Consider the following 18,423-nt stretch of genomic DNA (forward strand, 5'->3'; position numbering starts at 1 on the left):
AGGCGCTAAGTCAGACCCAGTGTTGACACGTGGCAAGACGCTCCTCGGGGCGCGTCTTGCTTGGGCCTCTCTCCTGGAGGCGCTCAGTCAGACACAGTGTTGACATGTGGCAAGACATTCCTCGGGGCGCGTCTTGCTTGGGCTTCTCTCATGGAGGCCCTCAGTAAGACCCATTGTTGACATGTCGAAAGAAGCTCCTCGGGGCGCGTCTTGCTTTGGCTTCTCTCCTGGAGGCCCTCAGTCAGACCCATTGTTGACATGTGGCAAGACGCTCCTCGGGGCGCGTATTGCTTGGGCCTCTCTCCTGGATGCCCTCTGTCAGACCCAGTGTTGACATGTGGCAAGACTCTCCTCGGGGCGCGTCTTGCTTGGGCTTCTCTCATGGAGTCCCTCAGTCAGACCCAGTGTTGACATGCGTCAAGACGCTCCTCGGGGCGTGTCTTGCTTGGGCCTCTCTCCGGGAGGCGCTCAGTCAGACCCAGTGTTGACATGTGGCAAGACGCTCCTTGGGGCGCTTCTTGCTTGGGCTTCTCTCCTGGAGGCCCTCAGTCAGACCCATTGTTGACATGCGGCAAGACGCTCCTCGGGGCACGTCTTGCTTGGGCCTCTCTCCTGGAGGCGCTCAGTCAGACCGAGTAGTGACATGTGGCAAGACGCTCCTCGGGGCGCGTCTTGCTGGGGCTTCTCTCATGGAGGCACTCAGTCAGACCCAGTGTTGACATGTGGCAAGACGCTCCTCGGGGCGCGTGTTGCTTGGACCTCTCTCCTGGAGGCGCTCAATTAGACCCAGTGTTGACATGTGGCAAGACGCTCCTCGGGGCGCGTCTTGCTTGGGCTTCTCTCCTGGAGGCCCTCAGTCGGACCCATTGTTGACATGTGGCAAGAAGCTCCTCGGGGCGCTTCTTGCTGGGGCCTCTCTCCTGGAGGCGCTCAGTCAAACCCAGTGTTGACATGTGTCAAGACGCTCCTCGGGCGTTTCTTGCTTGCGCCTCTCTCCTGGAGGCGCTCAGTCAAACCCAGTGTTGACATGTGTCAAGACGCTCCTCGGGCGTTTCTTGCTTGCGCCTCTCTCCTGGAGGCGCTCAGTCAGACCCAGTGTTGACATGTGGCAAGACGCTCCTCGGGGCGCGTCTTGCTTGGGCTTCTCTCCTGGAGGCCCTCAGTCAGACCCAGTGTTGACATGTGGCAAGACGCTCCTCGGGGCGCGTCTTATTTGGGCCTCTCTCCTGGAGGCCCTCAGTCAGACCCAGTGTTGACATGTGGCAAGACACTTCTCGGGGCGCGTCTTGGTTGGGCCTTTCTCCTGGAGGCGCTAATTCAGACCCAGTGGTGACATGTGACAAGACGCTCCTCGGGGCGCGTATTGCTTGGGCCTCTCTCCTGAATGTCCTCTGTCAGACCGAGTGTTGACATGTGGCAAGACTCTCCTCGGGGCGCGTCTTGCTTGGGCTTCTCACATGGAGGCCCTCAGTCCGACCCAGTGTTGACATGTGTCAAGACGCTCCTCGGACCGTGTCTTGCTTGGGCCTCTCTCCTGGAGGCGCTCAGTCAGACCCAGTGTTGACATGTGGCAAGACGCTCCTCTGGGCGCGTCTTGCTTGGGCTTCTCTCATGGAGGCCCTCAGTCAGACCCATTGTTGACATGTGGCAAGACGCTCCTCGGGGCACGTCTTGCTTGGGCCTCTCTCCTGGAGGCGCTCAGTCAGACCGAGTAGTGACATGTGGCAAGACGCTCCTCGGGGCGCGTCTTGGTTGGGCCTCTCTCCTGGAGGCGCTCATTCAGACCCAGTGGTGACATGTGACAAGACGCTCCTCGGGGCGCGTCTTGCTTGGGCCTCTTACCTGGAGGCGCTCAGTCAGACCCAGTGTTGACATGTGGCAAGACGCTCCTCGGGGCGCGTCTTGCTTGGGCCTCGCTTCTGGGGAGGCGATCAGTCAGACCGAGTGCTGACATGTGGCAAGACGCTCCTCGGGGCGCGTCTTGCTTGGGCCTCTCTCCTGGAGGCGCTCAGTCAGACCGAGTGCTGACATGTGGCAAGACGCTCCTCGGGGCGCGTCTTGGTTGGGCCTCTCTCCTGGAGGCGCTCATTCAGACCCAGTGGTGACATGTGACAAGACGCTCCTCGGGGCGCGTATTGCTTGGGCCTCTCTCCTGAATGCCCTCTGTCAGACCGAGTGTTGACATGTGGCAAGACGCTCCTCGGGGCGCGTCTTGCTTGGGCCTCTCTCCTGGAGGCGCTCAGTCAGACCGAGTGCTGACATGTGGCAAGACGCTCCTCGGGGCGCGTCTTGCTTAGGCTTCTCTCCTGGAGGCGCTCAGAAAGACCCAGTGTTGACATGTGACAAGACGCTCCTCAGGGCACGTCTTGCTTGGGCCTCTCTCCTGGAGGCCCTCTGTCAGACCCAGTGTTGACATGTGGCAAGACGCTCCTCCGGGCGCATCTTGCTTGGGCCTCTCTCCTGGAGGCCCTCAGTCAGACCCATTGTTGACATGTGGCAAGACGCTCCTCGGGGCGCGTCTTGCTTGGGCCTCTCTCCTGGAGGCGCTCAGTCAGACCGAGTAGTGACATGTTGCAAGACGCTCCTCGGGGCGCGTCTTGGTTGGGCCTCTCTCCTGGAGGCGCTCATTCAGACCCAGTGGTGACATGTGACAAGACGCTCCTCGGGGCGCGTATTGCTTGGGCCTCTCTCCTGAATGCCCTCTGTCAGACCGAGTGTTGACATGTGGCAAGACGCTCCTCGGGGCGCGTCTTGCTTGGGCCTCTCTCCTGGAGGCGCTCAGTCAGACCGAGTGCTGACATGTGGCAAGACGCTCCTCGGGGCGCGTCTTGCTTGGGCTTCTCTCCTGGAGGCGCTCAGAAAGACCCATTGTTGACATGTGGCAAGACGCTCCTCGGGGCGCGTCTTGCTTGGGCCTCTCTCCTGGAGGCGCTCAGTCAGACCGAGTGCTGACATAAGGCAAAACGCTCCTCGGGGCGCGTCTTGCTGGGGCCTCTCTCCTGGAGGCGCTCAGTCAGACCCAGTGCTGACATGTGGCAAGACGCTCCTCGGGGCGCGTCTTGCTTGGGCCTCTCTCCTGGAGGCGCTCAGTCAGACTGAGTAGTGACATGTGGCCTGACGCTCCTCGGTGCGCGTCTTGCTTGGGCCTCTCTCCTGGAGGCGCTCAGTCAGACCCAGTGGTTACATGTGGCAAGACACTCCTCGGGGCGTGTCTTGCCTGGGCCTCTCTCCTGGAGGCCCTCTGTCAGACCCAGTGTTGACATGTGCCAAGACGCTCCTCGGGGCGCGTCTTGCTTGGGCTTCTCTCCTGGAGGCCCTCAGTCAGACCCATTGTTGACATGTGGCAAGACACTCCTCGGGGCGCGTCTTGCTTGGGCTTCTCTCCTGGAGGCGCTCAGACAGACCCAGTGTTGACATGTGGCAAGACGCTCCTCCGGGCGCATCTTACTTGGGCCTCTCTCCTGGAGGCACTCAGTCAGACCCATTGTTGACATGTGGCAAGACGCTCCTCGGGGCGCGTCTTGCTTGGGCCTCTCTCCTGGAGGCGCTCAGTCAGACCGAGTGCTGACATGTGGCAAGACGCTCCTCGGGGCGCATCTTGCTTGGGCTTCTCTCCTGGAGGCTCTCAGTCAGACCCATTGTTGTCATGTGGCAAGACGCTCCTCCGGGCGCATCTTGCTTGGGCCTCTCTCCTGGAGGCCCTCAGTCAGACCCATTGTTGACATGTGGCAAGACGCTCCTCGGGGCGCGTCTTGCTTGGGCCTCTCTCCTGGAGGCGCTCAGTCAGACCCAGTGGTGACACGTGGAAAGACGCTCCTCGGGGCGCGTCTTGCTTGGGCCTCTCTCCTGGAGGCGCTCAGTCAGACCCAGTGTTGACACGTGGCAAGACTCTCCTCGGGGCGCGTCTTGCTTGGGCTTCTCTCATGGAGGCCCTCAGTCCGACCCAGTGTTGACATGTGTCAAGACGCTCCTCGGGGCGTGTCTTGCTTGGGCCTCTCTCCTGGAGGCGCTCAGTAAGACCCAGTGGTGACATGTGGCAAGACACTCCTCGGGGCGCGTCTTGCTTGGGCCTCTCTCCTGGAGGCGCTCAGTCAGACCGAGTGCTGACATGTGGCAAGACGCTCCTTGGGGCGCGTCTTGCTTGGACTTCTCTCCTGGAGGCCCTCAGTCAGACCCATTGTTGACATGTGGCCAGACGCTCCTCGGGGCGCGTCTTGCTTGGGCCTCTCTCCTGGAGGCGCTCAGTCAGACCGAGTGCTGACATGTGGCAAGACGCTCCTCGGGGCGCGTCTTGCTTGGGCCTCTCTCCTGGAGGCGCTCAGTCAGACCGAGTGCTGACATGTGGCAAGACGCTCCTTGGGGCGCGTCTTGCTTGGACTTCTCTCCTGGAGGCCCTCAGTCAGACCCATTGTTGACATGTGGCAAGACGCTCCTCGGGGCGCGTCTTGCTTGGGCCTCTCTCCTGGAGGCGCTCAGTCAGACCGAGTGCTGACATGTGGCAAGACGCTCCTCGGGGCGCATCTTGCTTGGGCTTTTCTCCTGGAGGCTGTCAGTCAGACCCATTGTTGTCATGTGGCAAGACGCTCCTCGGGGCGCTTCTTGCTCGGGCCTCTCTCCTGGAGGCGCTCAGTCAGACCGAGTGCTGACATGTGGCAAGACGCTCCTCGGGGCGCGTCTTGCTTGGGCCTCTCTCCTGGAGGCGCTCAGTCAGACCGAGTGCTGACATGTGGCAAGACGCTCCTCGGGGCGCATCTTGCTTGGGCTTCTCTCCTGGAGGCTCTCAGTCCGACCCATTGTTGTCATGTGGCAAGACGCTCCTCGGGGCGCGTCTTGCTTGGGCCTCTTACCTGGAGGCGCTCAGTCAGACCCAGTGTTGACATGTGGCAAGACGCTCCTCGGGGCGCGTCTTGCTTGGGCCTCGCTTCTGGGGAGGCGATCAGTCAGACCGAGTGCTGACATGTGGCAAAACGCTCCTCGGGGCGCGTCTTGCTTGGGCCTCTCTCCTGGAGGCGCTCAGTCAGACCGAGTGCTGACATGTGGCAAGACGCTCCTCGGGGCGCATCTTGCTTGGGCTTCTCTCCTGGAGGCTCTCAGTCAGACCCATTGTTGTCATGTGGCAAGACGCTCCTCGGGGCGCGTCTTGCTTGGGCCTCTCACCTGGAGGCGCTCAGTCAGACCCAGTGTTGACATGTGGCAAGACGCTCCTCGGGGCGCGTCTTGCTTGGGCCTCTCTCCTGGGGAGGCGATCAGTCAGACCCAGTGTTGACATGTGTCAAGACGCTCCTCTGGCGTTTCTTGCTTGGGCCTCTCTCCTGGAGGCGCTCAGTCAGACCCAGTGTTGACATGTGGCAAGACGCTCCTCGGGGCGCGTCTTGCTTGGGCCTCTCTCCTGGAGGCGCTCAGTCAGACCTAGTGCTGACATGTGGCAAGACACTCCTCAGGGCGTGTCTTGCCTGGGCCTCTCTCCTGGAGGCCCTCTGTCAGACCCAGTGTTGACATGTGTCAAGACGCTCCTCGGGGCGCGTCTTGCTTGGGCTTCTCTCCTGGAGGCCCTCAGTCAGACCCATTGTTGACATGTGGCAAGACACTCCTCGGGGCGCGTCTTGCTTGGGCTTCTCTCCTGGAGGCGCTCAGACAGACCCAGTGTTGACATGTGGCAAGACGCTCCTCCGGGCGCATCTTGCTTGGGCCTCTCTCCTGGAGGCCCTCAGTCAGACCCATTGTTGACATGTGGCAAGACGCTCCTCGGGGCGCGTCTTGCTTGGGCCTCTTACCTGGAGGCGCTCAGTCAGACCCAGTGTTGACATGTGGCAAGACGCTCCTCGGGGCGCGTCTTGCTTGGGCCTCGCTTCTGGGGAGGCGATCAGTCAGACCGAGTGCTGACATGTGGCAAGACGCTCCTCGGGGCGCGTCTTGCTTGGGCCTCTCTCCTGGAGGCGCTCAGTCAGACCGAGTGCTGACATGTGGCAAGACGCTCCTCGGGGCGCATCTTGCTTGGGCTTCTCTCCTGGAGGCTCTCAGTCAGACCCATTGTTGTCATGTGGCAAGACGCTCCTCCGGGCGCATCTTGCTTGGGCCTCTCTCCTGGAGGCCCTCAGTCAGACCCATTGTTGACATGTGGCAAGACGCTCCTCGGGGCGCGTCTTGCTTGGGCCTCTCTCCTGGAGGCGCTCAGTCAGACCGAGTGCTGACATAAGGCAAGACGCTCGTCGGGGCGCGTATTGCTTGGGCCTCTCTCCTGGAGGCGCTCAGTCAGACCCAGTGGTGACACGTGGAAAGACGCTCCTCGGGGCGCGTCTTGCTTGGGCCTCTCTCCTGGAGGCGCTCAGTCAGACCCAGTGTTGACACGTGGCAAGACGCTCCTCGGGGCGCGTCTTGCTTGGGCCTCTCTCCTGGAGGCGCTCAGTCAGACCCAGTGTTGGCATGTGGCAAGACACTCCTCGGGGCGCGTCTTGGTTGGGCCTCTCTCCTGGAGGCGCTCATTCAGACCCAGTGGTGACTTGTGACAAGACGCTCCTCGGGGTGCGTATTGCTTGGGCCTCTCTCCTGAATGCCCTCTGTCAGACCGAGTGTTGACATGTGGCAAGACTCTCCTCGGGGCGCGTCTTGCTTGGGCTTCTCTCATGGAGGCCCTTAGTCCGACCCAGTGTTGACATGTGTCAAGACGCTCCTCGGGGCGTGTCTTGCTTGGGCCTCTCTCCTGGAGGCGCTCAGTAAGACCCAGTGGTGACATGTGGCAAGACACTCCTCGGGGCGCATCTTGCTTGGGCCTCTCTCCTGGAGGCGCTCAGTCAGACCGAGTGCTGACATGTGGCAAGACGCTCCTTGGGGCGCGTCTTGCTTGGACTTCTCTCCTGGAGGCCCTCAGTCAGACCCATTGTTGACATGTGGCCAGACGCTCCTCGGGGCGCGTCTTGCTTGGGCCTCTCTCCTGGAGGCGCTCAGTCAGACCGAGTGCTGACATGTGGCAAGACGCTCCTCGGGGCGCGTCTTGCTTGGGCCTCTCTCCTGGAGGCGCTCAGTCAGACCGAGTGCTGACATGTGGCAAGACGCTCCTTGGGGCGCGTCTTGCTTGGACTTCTCTCCTGGAGGCCCTCAGTCAGACCCATTGTTGACATGTGGCAAGACGCTCCTCGGGGCGCGTCTTGCTTGGGCCTCTCTCCTGGAGGCGCTCAGTCAGACCTAGTGCTGACATGTGGCAAGACGCTCCTCGGGGCGCATCTTGCTTGGGCTTTTCTCCTGGAGGCTGTCAGTCAGACCCATTGTTGTCATGTGGCAAGACGCTCCTCGGGGCGCTTCTTGCTCGGGCCTCTCTCCTGGAGGTGCTCAGTCAGACCGAGTGCTGACATGTGGCAAGACGCTCCTCGGGGCGCGTCTTGCTTGGGCCTCTCTCCTGGAGGAGCTCAGTCAGACCGAGTGCTGACATGTGGCAAGACGCTCCTCGGGGCGCATCTTGCTTGGGCTTCTCTCCTGGAGGCTCTCAGTCCGACCCATTGTTGTCATGTGGCAAGACGCTCCTCGGGGCGCGTCTTGCTTGGGCCTCTTACCTGGAGGCGCTCAGTCAGACCCAGTGTTGAAATGTGGCAAGACGCTCCTCGGGGCGCGTCTTGCTTGGGCCTCGCTTCTGGGGAGGCGATCAGTCAGACCGAGTGCTGACATGTGGCAAGACGCTCCTCGGGGCGCGTCTTGCTTGGGCCTCTCACCTGGAGGCGCTCAGTCAGACCCAGTGTTGACATGTGGCAAGACGCTCCTCGGGGCACGTCTTGCTTGGGCCTCTCTCCTGGGGAGGCGATCAGTCAGACCCAGTGTTGACATGTGTCAAGACGCTCCTCGGGCGTTTCTTGCTTGGGCCTCTCTCCTGGAGGCGCTCAGTCAGACCTAGTGTTGACATGTGGCAAGACGCTCCTCGGGGCTCGTCTTGCTTGGGCCTCTCTCCTGGAGGCGCTCAGTCAGACCTAGTGCTGACATGTGGCAAGACACTCCTCGGGGCGCGCTTTGCTTGGGCTTCTCTCCTGGAGGCCCTCAGTCAGACCCTTCGTTGACATGTGGCAAGATGCTCCTCGGGGCACATCTTGCTTGGGCCTCTCTCCTGGAGGCGCTCAGTCAGACCCAGTGTTGGCATGTGGCAAGACGCTCCTCGGGGCGCGTCTTGCTTGGCCCTCTCTCCTGGAGGCGCTCAGTCAGACCGAGTGCTGACATGTGGCAAGAAGCTCCTCGCGGCGCGTCTTGCTTGGGCTTCTCTCCTGGAGGCCCTCAGTCAGACCCATTGTTGACATGTGGCAAGACGCTCCTCGGGGCGCGTCTTGCTTGGGCCTCTTTCCAGAAGGCCCTCAATCAGACCCAGTGTTGACACGTGGCAAGACGCTCCTCGGGGCGCTTCTTGCTTGGGCCTCTCTCCTGGAGGCGCTCAGTCAGACCCAGTGGTGACATGTGGCAAGACGCTCCTCGGGGCGCGTATTGCTTGGGCCTCTCTCCTGGATGCCCTCTGTCAGACCCAGTGTTGACATGTGGCAAGATTCTCCTCGGGGCGCGTCTTGCTTGGGCTTCTCTCATGGATGCCCTCAGTCAGACCCACTGTTGACATGTGTCAAGACGCTCCTCGGGGCGTGTCTTGCTTGGGCCTCTCTCCTGGAGGCGCTCAGTCAGACCCAGTGTTGACATGTGGCAAGACGCTCCCCGGGGCACTTCTTGCTTGGGCTTCTCTCCGGGAGGCCCTCAGTCAGACCCATTGTTGACATGTGGCAAGACGCTCCTCGGGGCATGTCTTGCTTGGGCCTCTCTCCTGGAGGCACTCAGTCAGACCGAGTAGTGACATGTGACAAGACGCTCCTCGGGGCGCGTCTTGCTTGGGCCTCTCTCCTGGAGGCGCTCAGTCAGACCCAGTGTTGACATGTGGCAAGATACTCCTCGGGGCGCGTCTTGCTTTGGCCTCTCTCCTGGAGGCGCTCATTCAGACCCAGTGTTCACATGTGGCAAGACGCTCCTCGGGGCGCGTCTTGCTTGGGCCTCTCTCCTGGAGGCGCTCAGTCAGACCCATTGTTGACATGTGGCAAGACGCTCCTCGGGGCACGTCTTGCTTGGGCCTCTCTCCTGGAGGCGCTCAGTCAGACCGAGTTCTGACATCTGAAAAGACGCTCCTCGGGGCGCGTCTTGCTTGGGCTTCTCTGCTGGAGGCCCTCAGTCAGACCCATTGTTGACATGTGGCAAGACGCTCCTCGGGGCGCATCTTGCTTGGGCTTTTCTCCTGGAGGCTGTCAGTCAGACCCATTGTTGTCATGTGGCAAGACGCTCCTCGGGGCGCGTCTCTCTTGGGCCTCTCTCCTGGAGGCGCTCAGTCAGACCGAGTGCTGACATGTGGCAAGACGCTCCTCGGGGCGCGTCTTGCTTGGGCCTCTCTCCTGGAGGCGCTCAGTCAGACCGAGTGCTGACATGTGGCAAGACGCTCCTCGGGGCGCATCTTAATTGGGCTTCTCTCCTGGAGGCTCTCAGTCAGACCCATTGTTGTCATGTGGCAAGACGCTCCTCGGGGCGCGTCTTGCTTGGGCCTCTCTCCTGGAGGCGCTCAGTCAGACCCAGTGTTGACATGTGGCAAGACGCTCCTCCGGGCGCGTCTTGCTTGGGCCTCTCACCTGGAGGCGCTCAGTCAGACCTAGTGCTGACATGTGGCAAGACACTCCTCGGGGCGCATTTCTCTTGGGCTTCTCTCCTGGAGGCCCTCAGTCAGACCCTTCGTTGACATGTGGCAAGATGCTCCTCGGGGCACATCTTGCTTGGGCCTCTCTCCTGGAGGCGCTCAGTCAGACCCAGTGTTGACATGTGGCAAGACGCTCCTCGGGGCGCGTCTTGCTTGGCCCTCTCTCCTGGAGGCGCTCAGTCAGACCGAGTGCTGACATGTGGCAAGAAGCTCCTCGCGGCGCGTCTTGCTTGGGCTTCTCTCCTGGAGGCCCTCAGTCAGACCCATTGTTCACATGTGGCAAGACGCTCCTCGGGGCGCGTCTTGCTTGGGCCTCTCTCCAGAAGGCCCTCAATCAGACCCAGTGTTGACACGTGGCAAGACGCTCCTCGGGGCGCTTCTTGCTTGGGCCTCTCTCCTGGAGGCGCTCAGTCAGACCCAGTGGTGACATGTGGCAAGACGCTCCTCGGGGCGCGTATTGCTTGGGCCTCTCTCCTGGATGCCCTCTGTCAGACCCAGTGTTGACATGTGGCAAGACTCTCCTCGGGGCGCGTCTTGCTTGGGCTTCTCTATTGGATGCCCTCAGTCAGACCCACTGTTGACATGTGTCAAGACGCTCCTCGGGGCGTGTCTTGCTTGGGCCTCTCTCCTGGAGGCGCTCAGTCAGACCCAGTGTTGACATGTGGCAAGACGCTCCCCGGGGCACTTCTTGCTTGGGCTTCTCTCCGGGAGGCCCTCAGTCAGACCCATTGTTGACATGTGGCAAGACGCTCCTCGGGGCATGTCTTGCTTGGGCCTCTCTCCTGGAGGCACTCAGTCAGACCGAGTAGTGACATGTGACAAGACGCTCCTCGGGGCGCGTCTTGCTTGGGCCTCTCTCCTGGAGGCGCTCAGTCAGACCCAGTGTTGACATGTGGCAAGATGCTCCTCGGGGCGCGTCTTGCTTTGGCCTCTCTCCTGGAGGCGCTCATTCAGACCCAGTGTTCACATGTGGCAAGACGCTCCTCGGGGCGCGTCTTGCTTGGGCCTCTCTCCTGGAGGCGCTCAGTCAGACCCATTGTTGACATGTGGCAAGACGCTCCTCGGGGCACGTCTTGCTTGGGCCTCTCTCCTGGAGGCGCTCAGTCAGACCGAGTTCTGACATCTGAAAAGACGCTCCTCGGGGCGCGTCTTGCTTGGGCTTCTCTGCTGGAGGCCCTCAGTCAGACCCATTGTTGACATGTGGCAAGACGCTCCTCGGGGCGCATCTTGCTTGGGCTTTTCTCCTGGAGGCTGTCAGTCAGACCCATTGTTGTCATGTGGCAAGACGCTCCTCGGGGCACATCTTGCTTGGGCCTCTCTCCTGGAGGCGCTCAGTCAGACCTAGTGCTGACATGTGGCAAGACGCTCCTCGGGGCGCGTCTTGCTTGGGCCTCTCTCCTGGACGCGCTCAGTCAGACCGAGTGCTGACATGTGGCAAGACGCTCCTCGGGGCACGTCTTGCTGGGGCTTCTCTCCTGGAGGCGCTCAGTCAGACCCAGTGTTCACATGTGACAAGACGCTCCTCGGGGCGCGTCTTTCTTGGGCCTCTCTCCTGGAGGCGCTCAGTCAGACCCAGAGGTGACATGTGGCAAGACGCTCCTCGGGGCGCGTCTTGCTTGGGCCTCTCTCCTGGAGGCCCTCTGTCAAACCCAGTGTTGACATGTGGCAAGATGCTCCTCGGGGCGCATCTTGCTTGGGCCTCTCTCCTGGATGCGCTCAGTCATACCGAGTGCTGACATGTGGCAAGACGCTCCTCGGGGCACGTCTTGCTGGGGCTTCTCTCCTGGAGGCGCTCAGTCAGACCCAGTGTTGACATGTGACAAGACGCTCCTCGGGGCGCGTCTTGCTTGGGCCTCTCTCCTGGAGGCGCTCAGTCAGACCCAGTGTTGACATGTGGCAAGACGCTCCCCGGGGCGCTTCTTGCTTGGGATTCTCTCCTGGAGGCCCTCAGTCAGACCCATTGTTGACATGTGGCAAGACACTACTCGGGGCACGTCTTGCTTGGAACTCTCTCCTGGAGGCACTCAGTCAGACCGAGTAGTGACATGTGACAAGACGCTCCTCGGGGCGCGTCTTGCTTGGGCCTCTCTCCTGGGGGCGCTCAGTCAGACCCAGTGTTGACATGTGGCAAGATGCTCCTCGGGGCGCGTCTTGCTTGGGCCTCTCTCCTGGAGGTGCTCAGTCAGACCCAGTGTTCACATGTGGCAAGACGCTCCTCGGGGCGCGTCTTGCTTGGGCTTCTCTCCTGGAGGCCCTCAGTCAGACCCATTGTTGACATGTGGCAAGACGCTCCTCGGGGCGCGTCTTATTTGGGCCTCTCTCCTGGAGGCGCTCAGTAAGACCGAGTGCTGACATGTGGCAAGACGCTCCTCGGGGCGCTTCTTGCTTGGGCTTCTCTCCTGGAGGCCCTCAGTCAGACCCATTGTTGACATGTGGCAAGATGCTCCTCGGGGCGCGTCTTGCTTTGGCCTCTCTCCTGGAGGCGCTCATTCAGACACAGTGTTCACATGTGGCAAGACGCTCCTCGGGGCGCGTCTTGCTTGGGCCTCTCTCCTGGAGGCGCTCAGTCAGACCCATTGTTGACATGTGGCAAGACGCTCCTCGGGGCACGTCTTGCTTGGGCCTCTCTCCTGGAGGCGCTCAGTCAGACCGAGTTCTGACATCTGAAAAGACGCTCCTCGGGGCGCGTCTTGCTTGGGCTTCTCTGCTGGAGGCCCTCAGTCAGACCCATTGTTGACATGTGGCAAGACGCTCCTCGGGGCGCATCTTGCTTGGGCTTTTCTCCTGGAGGCTGTCAGTCAGACCCATTGTTGTCATGTGGCAAGACGCTCCTCGGGGCGCGTCTCTCTTGGGCCTCTCTCCTGGAGGCGCTCAGTCAGACCGAGTGCTGACATGTGGCAAGACGCTCCTCGGGGCGCGTCTTGCTTGGGCCTCTCTCCTGGAGGCGCTCAGTCAGACCGAGTGCTGACATGTGGCAAGACGCTCCTCGGGGCGCATCTTAATTGGGCTTCTCTCCTGGAGGCTCTCAGTCAGACCCATTGTTGTCATGTGGCAAGACGCTCCTCGGGGCGCGTCTTGCTTGGGCCTCTCTCCTGGAGGCGCTCAGTCAGACCCAGTGTTGACATGTGGCAAGACGCTCCTCCGGGCGCGTCTTGCTTGGGCCTCTCACCTGGAGGCGCTCAGTCAGACCTAGTGCTGACATGTGGCAAGACACTCCTCGGGGCGCATTTCTCTTGGGCTTCTCTCCTGGAGGCCCTCAGTCAGACCCTTCGTTGACATGTGGCAAGATGCTCCTCGGGGCACATCTTGCTTGGGCCTCTCTCCTGGAGGCGCTCAGTCAGACCCAGTGTTGACATGTGGCAAGACGCTCCTCGGGGCGCGTCTTGCTTGGCCCTCTCTTCTGGAGGCGCTCAGTCAGACCGAGTGCTGACATGTGGCAAGAAGCTCCTCGCGGCGCGTCTTGCTTGGGCTTCTCTCCTGGAGGCCCTCAGTCAGACCCATTGTTGACATGTGGCAAGACGCTCCTCGGGGCGCGTCTTGCTTGGGCCTCTCTCCAGAAGGCCCTCAATCAGACCCAGTGTTGACACGTGGCAAGACGCTCCTCGGGGCGCTTCTTGCTTGGGCCTCTCTCCTGGAGGCGCTCAGTCAGACCCAGTGGTGACATGTGGCAAGACGCTCCTCGGGGCGCGTATTGCTTGGGCCTCTCTCCTGGATGCCCTCTGTCAGACCCAGTGTTGACATGTGGCAAGACTCTCCTCGGGGCGCGTCTTGCTTGGGCTTCTCTCATGGATGCCCTCAGTCAGACCCACTGTTGACATGTGTCAAGACGCTCCCCGGGGCACTTCTTGCTTGGGCTTATCTCCGGGAGGCCCTCAGTCAGACCCATTGTTGACATGTGGCAAGACGCTCCTCGGGGCATGTCTTGCTTGGGCCTCTCTCCTGGAGGCGCTCAGTCAGACCCAGTGTTGACATGTGGCAAGACGCTCCTCCGGGCGCGTCTTGCTTGGGCCTCTCACCTGGAGGCGCTCAGTCAGACCCAGTGTTGACATGTGGCAAGACGCTCCTCGGGGCGCGTCTTGCTTGGGCCTCTCTCCTGGGGAGGCAATCAGTCAGACCCAGTGTTGACATGTGTCAAGACGCTCCTCGGGCGTTTCTTGCTTGGGCCTCTCTACTGGAGGCGCTCAGTCAGACCCAGTGTTGACATGTGGCAAGACGCTCCTCGGGGCGCGTCTTGCTTGGGCCTCTCTCCTGGAGGCGCTCAGTCAGACCTAGTGCTGACATGTGGCAAGACGCTCCTCGGGGCGCGTCTTGCTTGGGCCTCTCTCCTGGAGGCGCTCAGTCAGACCGAGTGCTGACATGTGGCAAGACGCTCCTCGGGGCACGTCTTGCTGGGGCTTCTCTCCTGGAGGCGCTCAGTCAGACCCAGTGTTCACATGTGACAAGACGCTCCTCGGGGCGCGTCTTTCTTGGGCCTCTCTCCTGGAGGCGCTCAGTCAGACCCAGAGGTGACATGTGGCAAGACGCTCCTCGGGGCGCGTCTTGCTTGGGCCTCTCTCCTGGAGGCCCTCTGTCAAACCCAGTGTTGACATGTGGCAAGATGCTCCTCGGGGCGCATCTTGCTTGGGCCTCTCTCCTGGATGCGCTCAGTCATACCGAGTGCTGAAATGTGGCAAGACGCTCCTCGGGGCACGTCTTGCTGGGGCTTCTCTCCTGGAGGCGCTCAGTCAGACCCAGTGTTGACATGTGACAAGACGCTCCTCGGGGCGCGTCTTGCTTGGGCCTCTCTCCTGGAGGCGCTCAGTCAGACCCAGTGTTGACATGTGGCAAGACGCTCCCCGGGGCGCTTCTTGCTTGGGCTTCTCTCCTGGAGGCCCTCAGTCAGACCCATTGTTGACATGTGGCAAGACACTCCTCGGGGCACGTCTTGCTTGGAACTCTCTCCTGGAGACACTCAGTCAGACCGAGTAGTGACATGTGACAAGACGCTCCTCGGGGCGCGTCTTGCTTGGGCCTCTCTCCTGGGGGCGCTCAGTCAGACCCAGTGTTGACATGTGGCAAGATGCTCCTCGGGGCGCGTCTTGCTTGGGCCTCTCTCCTGGAGGTGCTCAGTCAGACCCAGTGTTCACATGTGGCAAGACGCTCCTCGGGGCGCGTCTTGCTTGGGCTTCTCTCCTGGAGGCCCTCAGTCAGACCCATTGTTGACATGTGGCAAGACGCTCCTCGGGGCGCGTCTTATTTGGGCCTCTCTCCTGGAGGCGCTCAGTAAAACCGAGTGCTGACATGTGGCAAGACGCTCCTCGGGGCGCTTCTTGCTTGGGCTTCTCTCCTGGAGGCCCTCAGTCAGACCCATTGTTGACATGTGGCAAGATGCTCCTCGGGGCGCATCTTGCTTGGGCCTCTCTCCTTGAGGCCCTCTGTCAGACCCAGTGTTGACATGTGGCAAAACGCTCCTCCGGGCGCGTCTTGCTTGGGCCTCTCTCCTGGAGGCGCTCAGTCAGACCCAGTGTTGACATGTGGCAAGACGCTCCTTGGGGCGCGTCTTGCTTGGGCCTCTCTCCTGGAGGCGCTCAGTCAGACCAAGTGCTGACATGTGGCAAGACGCTCCTCGGGGCGCTTCTTGCTTGGGCTTCTCTCCTGGAGGCCCTCAGTCAGACCCATTGTTGACATGTGGCAAGATGCTCCTCGGGGCGCATCTTGCTTGGGCCTCTCTCCTTGAGGCCCTCTGTCAGACCCAGTGTTGACATGTGGCAAAACGCTCCTCCGGGCGCGTCTTGCTTGGGCCTCTCTCCTGGAGGCGCTCAGTCAGACCCAGTGTTGACATGTGGCAAGACGCTCCTTGGGGCGCGTCTTGCTTGGGCCTCTCTCCTGGAGGCGCTCAGTCAGACCGAGTGCTGACATGTGGCAAGACGCTCCCCGGGGCGCGTCTTGCTGGGGCTTCTCTCATGGAGGCACTCAGTCAGACCCAGTGTTGACATGTGGCAAGACGCTCCTCAGGGCGTTTCTTGCTTGGGCCTCTCTCCCGGAGGCGCTCAGTCAGACCCAGTGTTGACATGTGACAAGACGCTCCTCGGGGCGCATCTTGCTTGGGCTTTTCTCCTTGAGGCTCTCAGTCAGACCCATTGTTGACATGTGTCAAGACGCTCCTCGGGGCACATCTTGCTTTGGCCTCTCTCCTGGAGGCGCTCAGTCAGACCGAGTGCTGACATGTGGCAAGAAGCTCCTCGGGGCGCGTCTTCCTTGGGCTTCTCTCCTGGAGGCCCTCAGTCAGACCCATTGTTGACATGTGGCAAGACGCTCCTCGGGGCGCGTATTGCTCTGGCCTCTCTCCTGGATGCCCTCTGTCAGACCCAGTGTTGACATGTGGCAAGACTCTCCTCGGGGTGCGTCTTGCTTGGGCTTCTCACATGGAGGCCCTCAGTCAGACCCATTGTTGACATGTGACAAGACGCTCCTCGGGGCACGTCTTGCTTGGGCCTCTCTCCTGGAGGCGCTCAGTCAGACAGAGTAGTGACATGTGACAAGACGCTCCTCGGGGCGCGTCTTGCTGGGGCTTCTCTCATGGAGGCACTCAGTCAGACCCAGTGTTGACATGTGTCAAGACGCTCCTCGGGCGTTTCTTGCTTGGGCCTCTCTCCTGGAGGCGCTCAGTCAGACCCAGAGGTGACATGTGGCAAGACGCTCCTCGGGCCTCTCTCCTGGAGGCGCTCAGTCAGACCGAGTGCTGACATGTGGCAAGACGCTCCTCCGGGCGCGTCTTGCTTGGGCCTCTCTCCTGGAGGCGCTCAGTCAGACCGAGTGCTGACATGAGGTAAGATGCTCCTCAGGGCGCGTCTTGCTGGGGCCTCTCTCCTGGAGGTGCTCAATCAGACCCAGTGGTGACACGTGGCAAGACGCTCCTCGGGGCGCGTCTTGCTTGGGCCTGTCTCCTGGAGGAGCTCAGTCAGACCCAGTGGTGACACGTGGCAAGACGCTCCTCGGGGCGCATCTTGCTTGGGCCTCTCTCCTGGAGGCGCTAAGTCAGACCCAGTGTTGACACGTGGCAAGACGCTCCTCGGGGCGCGTCTTGCTTGGGCCTCTCTCCTGGAGGCGCTCAGTCAGACCCAGTGTTGACATGTGGCAAGACACTCCTCGGGGCGCGTCTTGCTTGGGCCTCTCTCATGGAGGCCCTCTGTCAGACCCAGTGTTGACACATGGCAAGACGCTCCTCGGGGCGCTTCTTGCTTGGGCCTCTCTCCTGGAGGCGCTCAGTCAGACCCAGTGGTGACATGTGGCAAGACGCTCCTCGGGGCGCGTCTTGCTTGGGCTTCTCTCATGGATGCCCTCAGTCAGACCCACTGTTGACATGTGTCAAGACGCTCCTCGGGGCGTGTCTTTCTTGGGCCTCTCTCCTGGAGGCGCTCAGTCAGACCCAGTGTTGACATGTGGCAAGACGCTCCCCGGGGCACTTCTTGCTTGGGCTTATCTCCGGGAGGCCCTCAGTCAGACCCATTGTTGACATGTGGCAAGACGCTCCTCGGGGCATGTCTTGCTTGGGCCTCTCTCCTGGAGGCGCTCAGTCAGACCCAGTGTTGACATGTGGCAAGACGCTCCTCCGGGCGCGTCTTGCTTGGGCCTCTCACCTGGAGGCGCTCAGTCAGACCCAGTGTTGACATGTGGCAAGACGCTCCTCGGGGCGCGTCTTGCTTGGGCCTCTCTCCTGGGGAGGCAATCAGTCAGACCCAGTGTTGACATGTGTCAAGACGCTCCTCGGGCGTTTCTTGCTTGGGCCTCTCTACTGGAGGCGCTCAGTCAGACCCAGTGTTGACATGTGGCAAGACGCTCCTCGGGGCGCGTCTTGCTTGGGCCTCTCTCCTGGAGGCGCTCAGTCAGACCTAGTGCTGACATGTGGCAAGACGCTCCTCGGGGCGCGTCTTGCTTGGGCCTCTCTCCTGGAGGCGCTCAGTCAGACCGAGTGCTGACATGTGGCAAGACGCTCCTCGGGGCACGTCTTGCTGGGGCTTCTCTCCTGGAGGCGCTCAGTCAGACCCAGTGTTCACATGTGACAAGACGCTCCTCGGGGCGCGTCTTTCTTGGGCCTCTCTCCTGGAGGCGCTCAGTCAGACCCAGAGGTGACATGTGGCAAGACGCTCCTCGGGGCGCGTCTTGCTTGGGCCTCTCTCCTGGGGGCGCTCAGTCAGACCCAGTGTTGACATGTGGCAAGATGCTCCTCGGGGCGCGTCTTGCTTGGGCCTCTCTCCTGGAGGTGCTCAGTCAGACCCAGTGTTCACATGTGGCAAGACGCTCCTCGGGGCGCGTCTTGCTTGGGCTTCTCTCCTGGAGGCCCTCAGTCAGACCCATTGTTGACATGTGGCAAGACGCTCCTCGGGGCGCGTCTTATTTGGGCCTCTCTCCTGGAGGCGCTCAGTAAGACCGAGTGCTGACATGTGGCAAGACGCTCCTCGGGGCGCTTCTTGCTTGGGCTTCTCTCCTGGAGGCCCTCAGTCAGACCCATTGTTGACATGTGGCAAGATGCTCCTCGGGGCGCATCTTGCTTGGGCCTCTCTCCTTGAGGCCCTCTGTCAGACCCAGTGTTGACATGTGGCAAAACGCTCCTCCGGGCGCGTCTTGCTTGGGCCTCTCTCCTGGAGGCGCTCAGTCAGACCCAGTGTTGACATGTGGCAAGACGCTCCTTGGGGCGCGTCTTGCTTGGGCCTCTCTCCTGGAGGCGCTCAGTCAGACCAAGTGCTGAC

This window comes from Nothobranchius furzeri, chromosome 11 (assembly GCF_043380555.1).
Source record: "Nothobranchius furzeri strain GRZ-AD chromosome 11, NfurGRZ-RIMD1, whole genome shotgun sequence".
In the NCBI taxonomy this organism is placed as follows: domain Eukaryota; kingdom Metazoa; phylum Chordata; class Actinopteri; order Cyprinodontiformes; family Nothobranchiidae; genus Nothobranchius; species Nothobranchius furzeri.